The 18,117-nt window shown below is 37.6% G+C and overlaps 1 pseudogene; it reads right to left on the minus strand.

Moving 5' to 3' along the window:
- Positions 1-18,117, minus strand: part of LOC113097505 (1-phosphatidylinositol 4,5-bisphosphate phosphodiesterase delta-3-A-like) — a 36,434-nt pseudogene that overhangs the window by 12,804 nt on the left and 5,513 nt on the right.

An 18,117-nucleotide genomic window follows, 5' to 3' on the forward strand; every position in this document is an offset into this window, starting at 1 on the left:
GTTGCCACTCGCACATTTATCTCTCACGAACCTTAAAGAGTGTACGTGCATACTGTTCGTTCAGGTCAATGTTGATCAGCTGTAGCAGATGTTTCACCTCATCGTAGCTCATCTTCCCATCCTGGTTCTGATCCGCACATCTCAGATAGCCACGAATCCAAGTGTGCACAGTTAAGGAAAACTAGACAAACCAATAACACGCATACACAACATGCTGCCAGCCATATGAAAAATCTCTCTGCTAATTACAAATATAACGTAATTACTCTTTTTGTGCAAAGAATGTTTCTTGTAGCTTCATGAAATTATGGTTGAACCACTGATGTCACATGGACTATTTTAACAATGTCCTTACTATCTAATGGATTTGTGTCTATTTGCAGTTAGGAAATTACTAGCACTTTCTCTCTGCAGATATGGCTTTAAGGATATTGGTCCAGCTTTTCTTTCTGGCTCATGTTGGAAACACGGTCCTTAAGTGTGCGCAGGCCTCGAACCCAGCGCTCTGCTTCATCCTGTGTAGAGCAGCACAGATCCAGGCTTTTCCTTCCTCCACGGAAGACCACAGTGAAGCAGTGGGTTTCTGGAACCAGACCTACCATTCGTCGCAGACACTCCGACTGACAGCCCTCCCGCACACACTCCACCTCAGTCACACAGACTGACAGAAAGAACCCACACACACACAAATGGGTAATTGGACCATCGTTCCTAATAATAATTTACATAATCAGTTAAATGTGAAAAAGTTTAATCTATGCACAATTAGTGGCTGCAAGAACTGCAAAAAATAAATAGTTTTTAAACACCAGTTTGGCCACATAAAACACATTTCTAGGATGCCTGGGGTGGTTGCTGGCCTGGTTCTAGCATGACTAGCATGTTGTTAACATATTTTAAGCATGTTGCTAGCATGATAAGCATGTTAAATGGCATGTTTCTAACATGGTTCGCATGTTCCTAGCATAATTATTAAGCTACTAGCACGTTTCTAGCATGATTGGTGTGTTACTAGCATGTTGTTAACATAACTAGCAAGTTACTAACATGTTGCTGGTATTATTCTAGCATGATTATTGTTTTACTAGCATAATGTTAGCATTTTGTTAGCATAATTAACAAGTTACAAGCATGTTTCTAACACGATTAGCATGTTATTAGCATGTTGTTAGCATGATTAGCACGTTACTAGCATAATGCATTTTTCTAGCATTATGTTCAAGCCAGCTTACTAAAAACTAAACTAAAAGCAACTTAAAACACTAAATTAAACTAGCAAAATTAAAAAGTAAATATATTAATCTATAAACAAAATTAAACAAAAATGAATAAATTAAAACAAACTCTTAGCTGTATCATTCAAAGGACACTCCAAATGATATAAACTAAGCTAAGATAAACTACTTGAATAAACAAAAACAATTAAAAAGTAAACATATTAATCTAAACAAAATTAAACAAAATAAATAAACTAAAAGCAACTCTTAGGTGTATCATTCAAAGGACACTTCAAAGGATATAATCTAAGCTGAGATAAACTACTTGAATAAACAAAAACAATTTATATTTATTAAAATTAAAAATAAAACTTAACTTAAATTAAAGAGCCACACAGATGGGAAATCAAAAATTACCTGTATTACAGTGTATGATGTAGCTGTCCATCAGTGTAAACAATGTGCAAAGTAATTAAACCAAAAAGTACACGATTTATAAAGTTATTGGCTTCTAAAGTAAGGAGTCGACTCTGAATCACTGAAACGAGTCGTTATAGATTTCAAATCTTTTGCCCATCTCTATGTACGTCACTAGGAGCACTTTGCATAATAATCTCCGCCTACCGTCTTGAGAGAAACGGAACTCTGACCTGCCCCACCCCCCCACACAGACGCTCTGGTTGGTGTGATAGCATCATGTCGAGGAAACAGTGTGTTTTTAATTGTAAAGGAAAGTTTGTTTTATTTTCACTGCCAAAGAATGAAGATCAGAAGAACCAATGGCTAAAATTCATTTTTACCACCATACAAGAGCAGTACAACAAATCCTTGTTGTGTTCACAACATTTCACTGATGGTTTTCTAATCTCGGTGAGTACAAGGAGGGATTTTCAAAGCGTTTGGCCATAAACGCGAAGTATGATTATGAAGTTATGTGTCTGTTTTCTCCCGAGCGTCTTATCAGTATGTGTGCTGTCTGCAGCCTTTCTCTGCGCTGATCGTCATGTACAAACACGTCATTAAAATGAAGTGTAACTCTGTGAATACTCAACGAAGAGACATGAGAGAGATATCTATAGAAAGCTTGACATGTCTACTTTGAAACTAAACAAGTGGTGCCGAAAACAGATATTCTGTGATAAAGTAATCCATATGAAAACAACGCGATGTCTGTTTTTCATGTCTCCCTTCGTGACCACGCCCCTCGCTGAACGCGCTTTTCAGATTCAAACTGAAGCCCGCGGCTTGAATACGCACACACAGAAGAAAAAGCAGCGAGACTGTTCAAGTTTTTTATTTTACTGTTTGCTTCGCAATGAGAGGAATAAGACATAATTCACCCCAAACAGATGCTAACGCATAGTTTACCGTGGAGGTGTGTGCGGAACAACCAATCAAACCTGACTATGTTAGTTGACCAATCAGAACACAGTATGCTACCGAAAGGTGGGGTTTAAGGAAACTGAATCTTTTGAACAGCTTTGCGTGAACCGTTTGGGGATCTCTGAGAATTGAGGTAATTTTAAAATGATATTTTTACAAAATTACAATGTTTTTTAACCTTGGATGGATTTAAACCTAATGTACAGGACTTATAAACAGTGATCGGAAGCTTAGAATTTTCATCTTACTGGCTCTTTAAACAAACTAAAAGCAAGTCTTAGCTGGGCCATTTAAAGTAAGACTTCAAAACAAAGAAAACTAAACTAAATAATAATTTAAATAGGACTTTTGGTAACGCGCAAACTCTGATGGCTGCTAGTAATGGGTAATTCTCAAATGATTTGTTCATTTTAAACAAATCTTTAATGTGACTCAGTATGAACGAGTTGTCTCGGGGAGTGATTCATTCAGTCACGCATGTGCAACTTTCCATGGGTTCTGTAATTAAATTAGTTCACCTGTTTCGTGTCTTCAGGTTTTTGGAGTCGTTTATTCATTACGTGACTGCCCCATACTTAACCAATGCAGTTTGAGTCGGAAACGGAATTGATTGGTTCATCTCTCATGTCTTTGGGTTTTTCAAGTCGTTCGTTCATCACGTGACATACCCATAAGCTTTAACCTATGCAGTCTGAGCCGAAAAGAGACTAAATGATAATAACCAACTCTTCATTAACTTTGTTACCACATTCAATGTTATGGAAAAGAACCATCATGACAGAAATTCACATATTTATAAACCGTAATAAATAAAAAGCTACAATTTAAGACAAGAAATAAATCACGTAACTGTAAGAGTAAATAATAATGATAATAATAATAACTATGCATCCATTTGTAAGGAAATGTATTTATCTATCCAATGCTGTCACATCATGTGACAAAAAAAATGAACCACTCGAAAGACTCAAAATATGAACTAATCAATTCTCTCTCCAGCTCAGACAGTATAGGTTTAGCTTATGGTGCTGTCATGTGATGAACAAACGACTCAAACCGAGGACTTAAAAGATGAACCAATCAATTATTTTTTCGGCTCAGACAGCATAGGTTTAGATTATGGGGCTGTCACGTGATGAAACAGCATTTGTTCGGCAATGTGGTTCAGGCCTTTACCGCAGAGCTGCCCCCAGCGGATTTATCTCCCGCAGTTGTCCCAAGACACCAACAGTTGCTGTATGCAGAGAGTACAAGGGATCGGGAGGGAGGCAGAACAGTGTGAGCTTGCAGAGCTGCTTTGTGCTTACAGTAAATGTCTTCTCCACTGGACCGACAGACCTTGGCCGCACAAACCTTGTCCAACATGACATTCAAACCCGGCCTGGCCCACCTGTGAAACAGCAGCCGCGTAGCATAACATTTAAGAAACAGCAAAGTGCCAATAAACAGATCCAGCAGAATCTGGATGCTGGCTTGGCCTCCCCAAGTAATAGTTTCTGGGCTTCACCTATACTAATGGCGAAAAAAAAAAAGCCCAAACATACTGCCTGTGTGTAGACTACCAGGCACTAAATAAGTGCACCATCTGTATCTGACTAGTATACTTTTGTGATGGGCAAGGACATAAAGGAAATGCTCCAGTACCTGGCTAAGGTCTTTGACTAGTCTACGCCTGGCCAACCTGAAAATGAAACCACCAAGTGTTGTGTCTTCCACCGCCAGGTAGTCTAACTGAGCCACATCGTCTCAGAGCATGGTGTAGCTACAGAGTCTTGTCAAGTAGGGATAGTACAACCTGCCATCACTGCCAGTACTTATTTATTCTCTGGGTGGACTACTGACGAACTGCGTACTGCCCAAGCCGCTGACTCTGATATTGCTCCCATCAAGAGGTGGATGTAGGAAAGCATGGAACGATTCTCCTGGGAAGATGGGTCACCCTACGTGTCGGCAAAGAAAGCCTACTGGAGTCCGTGGCAAAGACTGTACCTAAAGGATGGCATTCTGTTACAACGTTACTACCTGAATGAGGGCCCTGAGCTTTACCCCAAGATTATCCTGCCGCAAGTTTTAAGGAAAAATGTCATGCACCAGATGCACGAGTGGACATTTCCTTGTGGAGCAAAAGCTGTCCTTGCTGCAGAACAGGTATTATTGGTACAAAATACGAGAAAATGTTTCACTTTGGTGTCACACATGCACCAGCTGCGTTGCAAAGGCTCGACAATTAAATAGGCCTCAGGCACCCATGGGTACCGTGTGAGTGGGTGCCCCCATGGAAAGGATTGCTGTTGATTTGATGGGCCCCATAAATTAAACAGATCGATTCAATCATTACATTCTCGTAGTGCAAAATTTTTTTCACCAAATGGGTGGAAGCAAACCCCCTGCCCAACGACCAGGCTGTCACTGTGGCAGATGTTATAGTTGCTGAATGTGTCTGCTGTTATGGAGCACCCCTTAGCCTCTATAGTGACCAGGGCACCAATTTTGAATTGGAGGTCTTCAAAACAATGTGTGAGCTGCTCGACGTTGACAAGACCCATACAACTACCTTCCGACCTCAGTCAGACGGGCAGGTCAAGCAATTTAATGCCACTCTATAAAACATCCTAGCCACAACCTCTGAACAATGTCACTGGAAATAGGATCTGATGGTTCCCTATGGGGTGATGGCCTACAGAGCGACCAAACACAGTTCGACTGGATTTACCCCAAACAGTATGCGCTTTGGCTGGGAGATAATTGACCTGGTCGCAGGAAACCCCCTCAGAGACACATTGACTCAATCATTCCCCAATATGTAGTTAAGATGAGAGAAAGGTTGGAGTTGGCACATCAAGTTGCAAGGCATGCACTAGGCCAATCGGTGTAAAGTGCTAAAAAGCAGTACGAGAAGAGAGCAGCCAGGAAACGCTACAAGTCAGTGATGAAAAAAAGAGAAATAAATAATGTTTTGTTGGGAATTTGTTATTGTTCTATAATTGTAAAAAAAAAGCTGTTGGGGGGAGCTGTTGCAGCTTGCATTGTGAACCTGACAACACAAGAATGAGTAAAAAAAATGGCATGCATTGGTGACTTTGTCTGTCTCTTCCTTTGCATGAGCATGAACTGATGAGCTGTTGCGCTGCCGCCGGGAGTCGCTGAAGTGGGTAAAGTAACATGAAAGCACAGGGTCTACAGGTGGACGTCATCCAGCCACAGCAGACGAAAAGAGGAAGAGGCAACCCAGGGGAAACTGCCGTGGAGCGGACTGTGTGGAGCGACTGAAAAGTTTCAAATAAAAAAGAATGGCAACTGTGATGCATCCTCTGAACTTCCCTAATGTTACACTGTCTGTTTATTCTGGAGAACATGGATGGACAATAAAGGAACTTTATCATCACAGGTTTGGCTATATTTTACCTTTCTATTTCGAGAAAGGTCCATAAACGGTGGATCTCTTTTGTTGAAGTCACTCATGGTGTTAAAAAAAACAGTTTTTGTTCATTTTCTTGTTGAATGTCTTTGTACAGGGGAAATGTATGCACAGTTTTGTTAAGGTCTACATAAGTGTTGATATAAACTGCAAAGTACATGGTTGGCTCAGACTATACCTTTAAATTAGTTATAATATAAATAGAGTCCACAATCCCATTAACAGAACTAAGATTTTGTCAAATTAAAAAAAGATAAGGTTCAAGTGGCATTTCTTCAAGAGACTCATTTGAATCAGACTGAACACTCCAAATTGGCACGAAATGGATATAAATATGTATTTTCTTTCATTCCATGTTTCTGGCAGGAGGAGGGGAGTTACTATTTTAATATCAAACAAGCTTAGATATGACCATCAGACTGAAATAAGAGATAAAGAAGGTTGTTACATTTTAATTAAAGGACAAATTGAAGGTGCTCCATTTATATTCATAAATGTTTATGTTCCTCCAGGTAGCAAATTTAAATTCTATCAAAAAACCTTTAATATCATTCAGCTGAAGCACAAGGAAGGTTCTTTTTTAGGGGAAATTTGAATAAGAAATCAATGAGTTACATTATGTGGAAATAGAGAAGAATCTCGCATTTCTAAATCAAAACTATCATGAAGCTGGGAGTAGGTCATTAAAACTCATTTCATTTAGGCTTTGACAAGTTGATCAACAAGTTACAATCTACAATATCAGAGATCCTAAAACAAAAACAAAGGTTTACAGGGGAATGGTATTAAAAATTTAAGGAACAACTTGTCCCTATCTTTCTTCCTGCCTGTAATACAGCACTTCATGGAAAGGGAATCCTTAACTCGTGGAATGAGGCAATCATCTCCCCTATTCCAAGGGAAGCAAAAGACTAATTAGATTGTGGCTCATATCGGCCCATTTCAGACTTGAATGTTGACTATAATACAGCATTATTGGCTAGGGGAATAGAAAGAGTTAATTCATAATGACCAGAAAGGGTTCATTTTACAGAGACAAACTCGGGATAATTTCGGATGCACGCTACACATATTAAAACATATTAAAGAGAGTAACATACAAGCAATGATATGGAGTCTTGGTGTGGAAAAAGCCTTTGACTTGGTCATATCTTTACATAGTTTTAGAACATTTTGGTTTTCATAAAAATATCCTTAAAGCCATACAGTTATTAAATTCCAGACCACAAGCTAGAATTAAAGTGAATGGTAGTTTGGCAAATTTTGGTAATCTAGAAAGAGACACGAGACAAGGGTGCCCTCTTTCTCTCTCCCATCCCACCCCTGCACCCTTTTCACACTATACATTGAACTCCTTAGTCGGTGGATTTGCCAGAATCATATTAGGTGGATAAAGATGGGTGAGGAAGAACATAAAAGTGCATTATTTGCTGATGATGTTTTAATATATTTGAGAGACACTGAGATATAATTTTTAACCCTTATGTACCCTTTAGATACACTTTTTTCCATCAGGATACAAAGCAAATCACACACACACACAAAAAAACTAAATATTACAGTTGTTTAGATACTTTCAAATAAAACACTACTTTAATTCAAAAGTGAACAAGATTGGGGATTGGGCGAAGAATGATTTAGTGAAGATATTCCTATTGGCATATAGGGCTAATACTATTAGTAAAGTAATCTCCAAATTGCATCAGTTTTCTAAATTACAAATCAGATTCTACTTCATATGTCTGTACTAAAAGGGAGAAGGAAGTAAATGTTATTATAACAGAAGAACATTAAAACATGTTAATCCAAATGAGAAACCACAGGCTCACATCATAGGAGGTTATTTGCATGATTTTTTGTTTTTACATTCGCTGCCCAAAAGAGCCATAGTGAAATAGGATCTAGGTGTTGGAGACGCTGTAATTTAGAAGTTTATTTTCTCCTTCTTGTATATAATTCAGGTTCTGTAAGTATAACAAAATTAAAATTAAAATTAAAAAATAAATAATAATAATTTTAACAAAATTAAAATGAGCCAAAATAAATGCTTTAAATTCTGATGATAAACACATAAATGAATGATAAATAAGCAACAAGGACACGTAAAATTATTTAAAGTCCATGTAAAAAGGAGGTCAAATTTTGGCTCTTGTAAAATATGACCTGTGCAACACAGTGCCAAAAGCATTCATAATGTACTCCTAAAACTAGGGGTGTCACGATTCTCCAAATCCTCGATTCGATTGCATTTTCGATTCTAAGGTCACGGTTCGATTCGATTCTCGATTTTTACATTTATTCTCTTTAAAGCACAGATTGTCATTTTTCAAACTAGACTTTTATGTAATATAATATCTGACCTTTGTTTGCAATGTACCACATTACACTGTCAAATTTAAAACTTTTATTAACTACATAATGTAACAATAACTTATATCTTTAGTCAATTGAAAACTTAAAATAAACTGCCATCCAGTTTCTGTTTTGTAAGTGCAGTCACAAAAGATGACATTCAAGTTCACAACAAAACAAAAGATTAAAGATAAAACACTTGTTAAACACTTCACTGTCATTCATTTAGATTTATTTATTTATATATATATATATATATATATATATATATATATATATATATATATATATATATGTATGTATGTACAGTATGTGTGTGTGTGCATCATTACAGTCTGTAAAATATGTGTATCTCTTATTACAAGACTGCAATCACTAGCAATCAGAAGAATTCCAGTTAATCAAGTATCTACAAAAGATCCACTCTATAAACAATGCATTAAATTACATTAAAGACAAAAATAAATTAAACAAGCAAAAGAAATGATTACTCGCATGTATCTGGTCCACTGATGAAGTCATGGGTCAAGTCAAGTGAATTATTACTCATTTTCTAACAGGCGTCGAATACTGACTTTAGGAAAAGGGGAATAACCACTGACATTTGAGATAACAACTAAAACAGCAAGCCCCGCCCCACGACTGACAAAAATAAAATTGTTCGCGCGAGCAGAAGTGAGATGATCGAGCGCGAGGATGTGGGGAATGAGCATGCGCGCGCGAGGGCTTGTATTGCGCGCAGAGTACATGTCACGCGAGAGTTTGAAATGAGCTCGCGGGCTCCCGTTTCTTCGCATCCGATTCATAGACAGTAAAAGAAATGGACACAGCGACCCCACTGGAATTCAATTGAGACAAATGAAGCCCAGTTTTAGCGTTTTTTAGCACTTCCGTTTCTGACGCGCAGACTCAAACGAAGCTTGACGACGTCATCAACCTGTCTGGCAGATGTAAATCTTCTAGTAGCTGTGCGTGCAAACTGCCATCGTTAATCTTGCAGAGACGGCGAGCTTGAGCGGGGAGTTCTTTGTCGTGAGTGAGCAGGAGTAAGTATTCTGATTAATTATTTTGTATAGTATTTTAAAATGTAACGCCAGTACGCCATATTAAGTTAATTGCCTGCGAGCTTCTCCTCCTGTCTGTACGGTAATGCGACAGAGAGACGAGTGGTTATGACGCAATCGTTAGCCTATTTTTTACAAAAACTGTTTATACGGGGCCATAATGTAACATAGAAGGTAATGGAGCCCTTTATACATTGTTGTGTATCTTTAGAAATAAATAATGGACAAACAGAGTCTTTAAACGCCTCAGATGTAAAGTTATTCGCTGTCAAAGTGACGCCAAAATGAATGGGAGTCAATGGGAATGCTAACGCAAGTGAAGTTCTGCTAAAAGATGGCAGCCCCCACCCGACTTCAACTTCCGGTCGAGTTCCTTGCCCCTTGATCCGATTCAGTTTTCCTCTCGCGGAAGCCATATAGCGCGCGCGCCAGCATCAGTTGAATGCTCGGTTATTTTTGTCATTGATTTGCCATCATACAACATGGGGGCGTGGCAGCATCGACGATTCCATTTTTTAATTCGAAGTTCGAGACTGTGACTTAATTTCGATCGATTTCGATTTAAAATCGAAATCGTGACACCCCTACCTAAAACACACACACACACACACCCATATAAACCCACTTGACAGCCAAGCTGAGGCTTTGGACAGGCAATCATTTTACCAATTACGAAATGCTATTGCTAATACAGTGACAATCAAATATAATATAGCTCTGTGTATTACATGGACTTTCCTTCTCCTCCATCATTTTACAGTAAGTGTTCACTTTAAGTCAGCTACAATGAGGAATTGTAGAGAGTAGTTGCAACAATAACGTCTTTGACCTGTAGAAACCCCTACGCTACAAATAAACAAAGAGACATGCAGAGACACAAGGCAAGACAAACACATGCTCTTTTAAATGGCAAAGACTCTCTGCCCACTTCCAAACACTGACAAACATGCATTCATAATTCTTGTGTATACGGAGAAGAAGAGTGTTCATTTTAACAGCGTACGTGTGCAGAGACATGTGCAGTGAATGGGTGTTTATTACGCCACTGGCATTCCTCACTAATGCCCGCTGCATAGATGCACAGGAGCATGAAGTCTCCAGAGATCCAGCCCTGCATGAGGAGCTCCTGCCTACCAGCACAACGACACCTGCACAGACTCATCTCCCAAGCAGACCTGCATCATTTAGTGCAGGCTATTTGACACTTATGCCATAACCATGTGTCTTCTATCTTTATCTACATTAATAAATAGCCAAAATAACAAAGGGATAAAGTGATGCATGCTGAAATGTCACCTGCACAAACACTTAATTGTGAATTTGCAAGCACACACACACACACACACACACACAGTCATTTAATATTTGGACTATGTTTATTCCCTCAAGTGTGTGGCAGGCCGTGAGGTTTGAGAGGCATGCTGGGATTGGACAGGAGCAGCTGAGCCTGCATTCCTTAAGCCAGTGTGACGCAACACAAGACAGAAACAGAGAGAGGTTGTCTCATCTACTGCAGCTCACTGAGTCGAGCAGGACAAACTAAAGTGTCTGGTTTATGAGCATTTTCAAGTCAGCTTCATGCTACTTTACCATTTGATAGTTTGGGGTCAGTAACACTGTCAATGTCAACCTTATACTCACCTACAAATACTTTTTATTTTGAATAATGATTAACTACCATGTGAACACACATACTAGTAAATGTATATGACTTTCAAATCACTCATCTAACAATATTCTCCCAAATATTGTCGCATCTAGTCTAACAGAGAGTGTACCGAACAAACGGTTTCATTCTGAACAATGTTTGTCAAGAGTGAAGCAATTATTGCACTACATATTGAATTCTGGCATATCAAAGAACTTGCATAAATTCATATGTTTAAACTCTTGCTTTACTAAAGGAGATGATTGACAGGTGAGTGGACGGTCTTTTGATGTTGTCTACGGCGCATCAAGATTTATGTATACACTACAAAAGCAGCATTTGGGAGAGTCAAAGAAACAACAAAGCACCAATGTGTTCCAATTACAATGAAAACATCAATTATTACAATGATATTACATAACCAACATCTTGCATCAGACAAATCACATAAGAGATTACTAGCACTACAGTGTGATTATTAATCACACTGAGTCACATGATTAGTTAGAAGTTCACTTTAGTCCTCAGGGTCTCATCAGAGGTCATCAGAATGACCCATAAATTCCCGCTATAGGAGCAGGGATTATTCATCAACACATGACCTGGACTTTTTACTGTACAGCTGCATCATGTGTATATTGAAACTTTGCATGTTTCAAAATGACTACAATAGATAAACAGAAATATTAATCAATTCACATGTCTATATTATTACACAAAGGACATAGTTGACACAGCCCATTTGAATCTGATTTGGGAGTGATTTTAGGATTTAAGTCTAAAGATTGTTAAACTCCTTGTCTTGTGGGACAAACTTTTCCTATTTTAAGAGAAGGCAGTCACAAGTTTGAATTTGGCTTTGAGTTTTTTTTAATCAAATATTTTGTTGCATTTTAAGTTGTATACCCTCAGATATCTCTATGTTTTCAGCAAATGTAAAGAGATCACATAAGCAAAGATTTCTGAGGGTAATGACAGCGATATTTCAGAGAGCAGAGATAAATGATAGAGGGGCTGAAGGCTCCCTGATTAGGTTCAACCAACGCCTGTGGTCTAACGAGAGAAACAACATTCCCATGCTCCAGTGAAGTCCCATGAATGGGATTATCAATCCATTTGAAGAGTATAAATGAGATTAACAGCTAGAGGTTAGAGATGATAGAGCAGCTCACATCCCATAATGTCTCCTATCACAGACGAATCTGTGGTATGTTTCCATAATGCTAGGAACAAAGGTTGGATTTGTGTGATTAAAAGATGATGATCAAACACCAGAAAAACAGGTGAAAGTAACAGATTGAGACAATGAACTGACAATGAATTGTCCCACGACACTTCTGTTCAACGTAAGCACCAAATCTGCTGGTCTGAAATCATTTAAAGTGAGTTTGAGACAGTTCAGGATCATAATCATGGTATTCAATGATTATAAATATTTCTAGTTTAATTTCCTGGCTTTGCTTTGATGTTGTGAAACAAGCCACACAAAGTAGGAAATTAAACTGGAGAGAAGCTGAGGGCCTGAGCTTTTAGTCTATATAGACAAACACACCACCAGACATGTATTCATGAGTTCAGACATATGCACACAAAACCTTATGGGGTTTTCTGTTTGCTGTTGCATTGATTTGGAAAGTCCTGTCCCATTCATCAACAATGGCCAATGGTCAAAGGTGAGTGGTTTACAATGGGAAAAAAAGCCTGGTACTGGATCCCCATCATACTACTCTAAGACTAAAATAATGATTGCATTATTATACAAAATAATTATTATTATATACACAATCTAAAAGAAAAATCAGACCCTATCCAATGATAACTAAAAAGGGTCAAATGCAGTCATACATAATATAGTGATGGCACCTGTAATGACTCATCATTGTATAACCTTTCTGCATCATAAGTAGTGCTGTATTTAGACATTTCGATAACATCATCTGAAAATCCTTCCCTTGTTTGCCCTGTGATTAATTGGGTCAGTGCTACAGTGTGTTCCTCTAGGGTGTGAAAGTATGATTCCTTGATCTGATTAGTTGTGAAAATTATGTTTCCATACTGCTACTGAGTCCACTATCATATCTTTTTAATCACATGTTAAGTTCTGGCATCATGGCACCTTCGTCACAGTGATAGTGTCACTGGCACCCATGAAGGTATAAAGTCATTTACAAATCATCTACTGGACTGTGAGAAAAACAAATACATTGTTGCTGTCTATGGAGGATCAGAAAGCTCTCGTATTTCCTCAAAAATATCTTGATTTGTGTTCTGAAGATGAACCAAGGTCTTACGGCTTTGGGACGACATGAGGGTGAGTCATTAATGACAGAGTTTTCATTTTTGGGTGAACAAACCCTTTAACCTCCGTCTGTGTCAGCACACTTGTGAGAACAAATTCTTTAGACAAAACCTTGTGAAGAATGCTATCTTTACTGAACTGTATCCCAACTATACAAAACTGCATTTTGTTTTTGTGTGTGATTCATGAAACAGAAAATGATCCATTGTAGAGATGGAAGCTCAAAATGTAGAAACTAAATATCTTGCTGAAAAGCCCTCGGGAGCTCAGCTGATTTCTGGACTCGCAAATGCTGTGCAGAAAGCTGAATTTTGATATTTGCTTTTGGATGTAGCTCAGCCACAGATGATTTACTCACATGTCTGCTGTTTTTTGCTTTTGCGGGAGGCTTTGCTGGACTCACACCACACCGTCACACAGTCCTCCAGAAGCTTCAGGCTCCTGTCTTTCCGCCAACGCTGAGATCGAACCTTTATCATCTTTGACCCCTGCAGCATCAGCTGCACATCTTCATCGTCCAGAACACCTATGACACATACACATACATCATTTTAAAATATGAGCACCTCCTGTTCTTTCTAAATGTTTTCCAGTCTGTCCAGCACCTGCTGCTGCATGCAGTAAATCTGAAGTGTCAAGTCTCTAAGAGGTACACACATACTATAATTCACTTATATTGTGCCGTCCCAAGTTCGGTCTCATATTCACAAAGTTATATATGCCAGAGACTAACACTTCCCGGCACTGAGTCATACACCGTTTTAATATTTCATTCAAAACATGGACCAAAACCAACTCCTTACTCAGGCATCTTCCAAAATAAATATATATGTGCACACTCTCACATACTCGAGACATGAGAGCACCGGGAAGTCACAAGCTACAGTCACAAACTCGAGGGATGATGTCATCCCACAGTGATGTAAGACACCAATATCTGTGTGTCAACGTCAGCAGCAATGACTGCACGTATATCAGGACACCGAATGACAATAATGGAAATTGTCATGTTCTCATTCTTAATCATCAACATATGTTTGTTTCCCAGATTAAAGTGACCTGCTTTGTTTGGAAGTTTGGAAAAAGTCTATTCACTGAGAGCAAAGATTGCATAATTGACAATAGCGCACACTGAGCTCTTTATAGACTTCTTTAAAGCTAAGTTAAGCCTGGCTGTGCAGTGTTACAATAGGCTGAGGTGAAAAAAGAAAGAAGAAAAAAACGGATGAGGGAGAAATTCAGTAAGAATAAACTGCATTTGTTGAAAGCATTGCTTTTTACAGACACTATAGTGCAAATTCATGCAAATCAGGTAAAATCTTGCTAACTTCAGTTAGCAGCCTAACAGCTTATCCTGCTAACTTAGTATAGTGTAAAGTGATTGAGAAAAGCCCCTTTGATTATCTTGCTTGAACAAGATATATGGATTACTACCATCATGACCAATAGAAATGCACACAAATATATGCTAACAATCAAACGTTTACTATATATTTGGAATAGCAGTTTTTATTTTTATTTTTATTTTTAAGTTTCTTTTGCTTACTAAGGCTGCATTTATTTGAATTAAAAATATAAAAATGTTAATGTGAAATATTACAACAATTTATAATGACTGTTTAAAATAACTAAATATGTTAAAATGCAATTTATTTTTATGTATATAATCATAATGATTTGCTGCTCATAAATCAATGTTGAAAATAGTTGTGCTCCTTAATATTTTCTTGGGAATTTTTTACAGTATTCTTTGGTGGATAGAACGTTCAAAAGAAAAAAGGAAAAAAAAGAAGTTTTGCACTGAAATTCCATGGGCAAATGTGGTCTAATCATTTAGTGAATTTACCCCGATTCTCTGCCAGAGCTTTGCACTACTTCAAAACCTCTTCTCTTCAATAGCTCTCTGAAATATGATGAAACACTGCTTTCTTTATATTCATTTATTTTTATTACTTTTAATGTGACTTCAGAATAAAATAACTACATAACAGAGAGAAAGTGGAGTGAGAATAATGGGCCTAGAAGTAAAAATACAAAAAAGCTGGCAATCAACAAAAGAGAAATGACTAAGAGAGAGGCCATGCAAACTCCCTCAACTCTTCCTGCTGAACAGCCAAAAGTTTTTGCAGCAAAGAGACACTCACCACAGCAACCAGAATCTAAAGACCTTGATAAAGTGTCTCTGACAAGCATGTATAAGTGAAAGACAGCACAGAGGTCAAGGGGAATAGAGGACAGAGGGAGGGAAAAGAGAGAGAGGGAGACAGAGAGACAGTTTTTTGGTATTTTGCCAGAGTACAGAGACAAAGCTACTGGAAACATGGCAATGAAATGCTACCACAAACTAAACTAAACTAAATAATGAAGAAGACTTACAATTTGAGGTAAAAAAAAAAAACACTCAGTATTTTTCCTTCATTCGCAAAACTACAAATGAATGGTACTTTTGATGATGCCCACCCACATAAGAAGACTCCAATGCAAATCTTCAGTAATGCTGTTATTGTTTATTAAAACTATTAAAAATGTTAATATATGTTGTATATATATTAGACAAAAACAAAATCACTTGACCAGCTGAATTTCACTCACTTAGCAACATAAGCAAAATATTCCTGGTTGCTCCTCTAAGCCACCGAACCTGAAATTACTGAAAACATGCATGCTGGAAAAGAAAAAAAAATGGCTCATAGCTGTGATGTCACAAACATTAACCTCCTAGAAACAAAGATACTCTGAAAGAATTTTGGCGCTTTTTGTTCTGTGGTAATGTCACAGATATGGCTGGTATAAACTTTAAAGTGCTGGACAAACTAACAGATGTAAAAGCCCACAACACCTAACCGTTGTCACTCATTTCATATGCAAACAGGCTAGCTAGTCATACTGAGGTCACTTACTTTGAAATCATAATGATACAGTATTGAAAACAGGACATTTCATTTTACGATTAAGTAAGAGGGAGGAAACTGGTCATGAAAAAATGAAAATTACCACTTCAAGTCCATTTCAGTTCAAGAAGCCTCAATTAACTTTAAGTACAATACTGCTCAAAAGTTTAGGGTCAGCAAGATTTAATTGTAATTTTTTTAGAGAGTCATACTTCTATCCCGGCAGAATGCATTAAATTTAAGTGACAGTAAAAACTTTTATAATGCTTCAAAAGACTTCTATTTCAAATACAAATCAAATCAGCAAATTAGAATGATTTCTGAAGCATCATGTGAAACTGAAGACAGCTTTAACATAACAGCAGTAAATTACATTTGAAAAGACATGAAAACTGCTATTTTTCTTTGAATTTTTATGTAGCTTTGGTGGAAATAAGATACTGCTTTCAAAATTTTGGTTTTTAAATGGTTTTTAAAACATGTATTATATGATCCCTTAAATGTAATAGTTGGTGAGCAGATGACCCATACTTTAGAACATTTCGACTACTAGAGTTACCTACAGTTCACCTGAGGTTCATCTTGTCCATAGTGAGCATATCTATATTTAGAATAAATGTGGGCATGATTGCATGGATGACTAATTCTCTCTCATTACTTTATCATTTCGCAGAAGCACAAGAACAGTCAACCAACTAGAGCAACCTGGAAGAAAAGAAACTTAAATAAACCTACCACATCGGGTTAACAAGCAAATTTCATACCTCAAACCACTGAATAACTCTTTTCTCACACAAACAACTCTTGATTATTCCCACTGGAGGGCTTTATTTTGAAGTACTGACATAGTAACATTAAATCACACCACCAAAGAGCACCAACTTGCACAGCCTCTTCATACAAGGCACTCAAAATAATTTTACAAGTGCAATAAATGTCAGCAATACACTTACAGCATATCCATTGATGCCGGTAGCCATGCAGAGATAAACAAGCAGCACTGCGCTAGCCAATGGAACAAGTCTTATCAGGAATCAGACAGACTGGCTAAACCGAACGTCTGCTAGCAGCCTCATGCCACAGAAAACCGCTAATTCTCAGCATATAGAGACTCTTTACCTAGATATCACACTATACAGACTGTGTCTGTTCCCCGAACTAAAAAATACAAAAAATGTCAAAACCAATTTAAGTGTAACAAATTAATTGATGTTCAACAATTAAAAAACAATGTAATATGAATAAACAAATGATGAAGCTTGGCTTATTGAATATCAGGTCTCTTTCTACGAAAGCACTTTTTGTAAATAATATGATCACTGATCATATCCTAGATGTGCTCTGTTTGACAGGAACTTGGCTAAATCAAAAGGTAAAGGGGGAGGTGTTGCTAGAATTTATAACAATATTTTCAGTATTTATTAGAGGGTGGGCTGGTATAACTTGTTTGAAGTAATGGTGCTTCATATAACATTATCCAGAGAAACAAAGTGTTAATCATACAGTAAATCCCCTGTGATGTTTGAACTGACTAATGTATACAGGCCATCATACAGAATGTATAAAATAATTTGCTGATTTTATATCTGAATTAGTGCTGGCTGCAGATAATGTTTTAAATGTTGTTGATTTTAATATCCATGTTGATAATGAAAAAGATGCATTGGGATCAGAATTAATAGACATCCTGAAATCTTTTGGGGTTAGACAACACATGTCAGGTCCTACTCATTGTTGAAATCATACTCTAGATTTAATATTGTCACATGGAATTGATGTTGAATGTGTTGAAATTATGCAGCCAAGTGATGATATCTCAGCTCATTATCTAGTCTTTTGCAAACT

The sequence above is a fragment of the Carassius auratus genome, unplaced genomic scaffold, assembly GCF_003368295.1.
Source record: "Carassius auratus strain Wakin unplaced genomic scaffold, ASM336829v1 scaf_tig00216322, whole genome shotgun sequence".
In the NCBI taxonomy this organism is placed as follows: domain Eukaryota; kingdom Metazoa; phylum Chordata; class Actinopteri; order Cypriniformes; family Cyprinidae; genus Carassius; species Carassius auratus.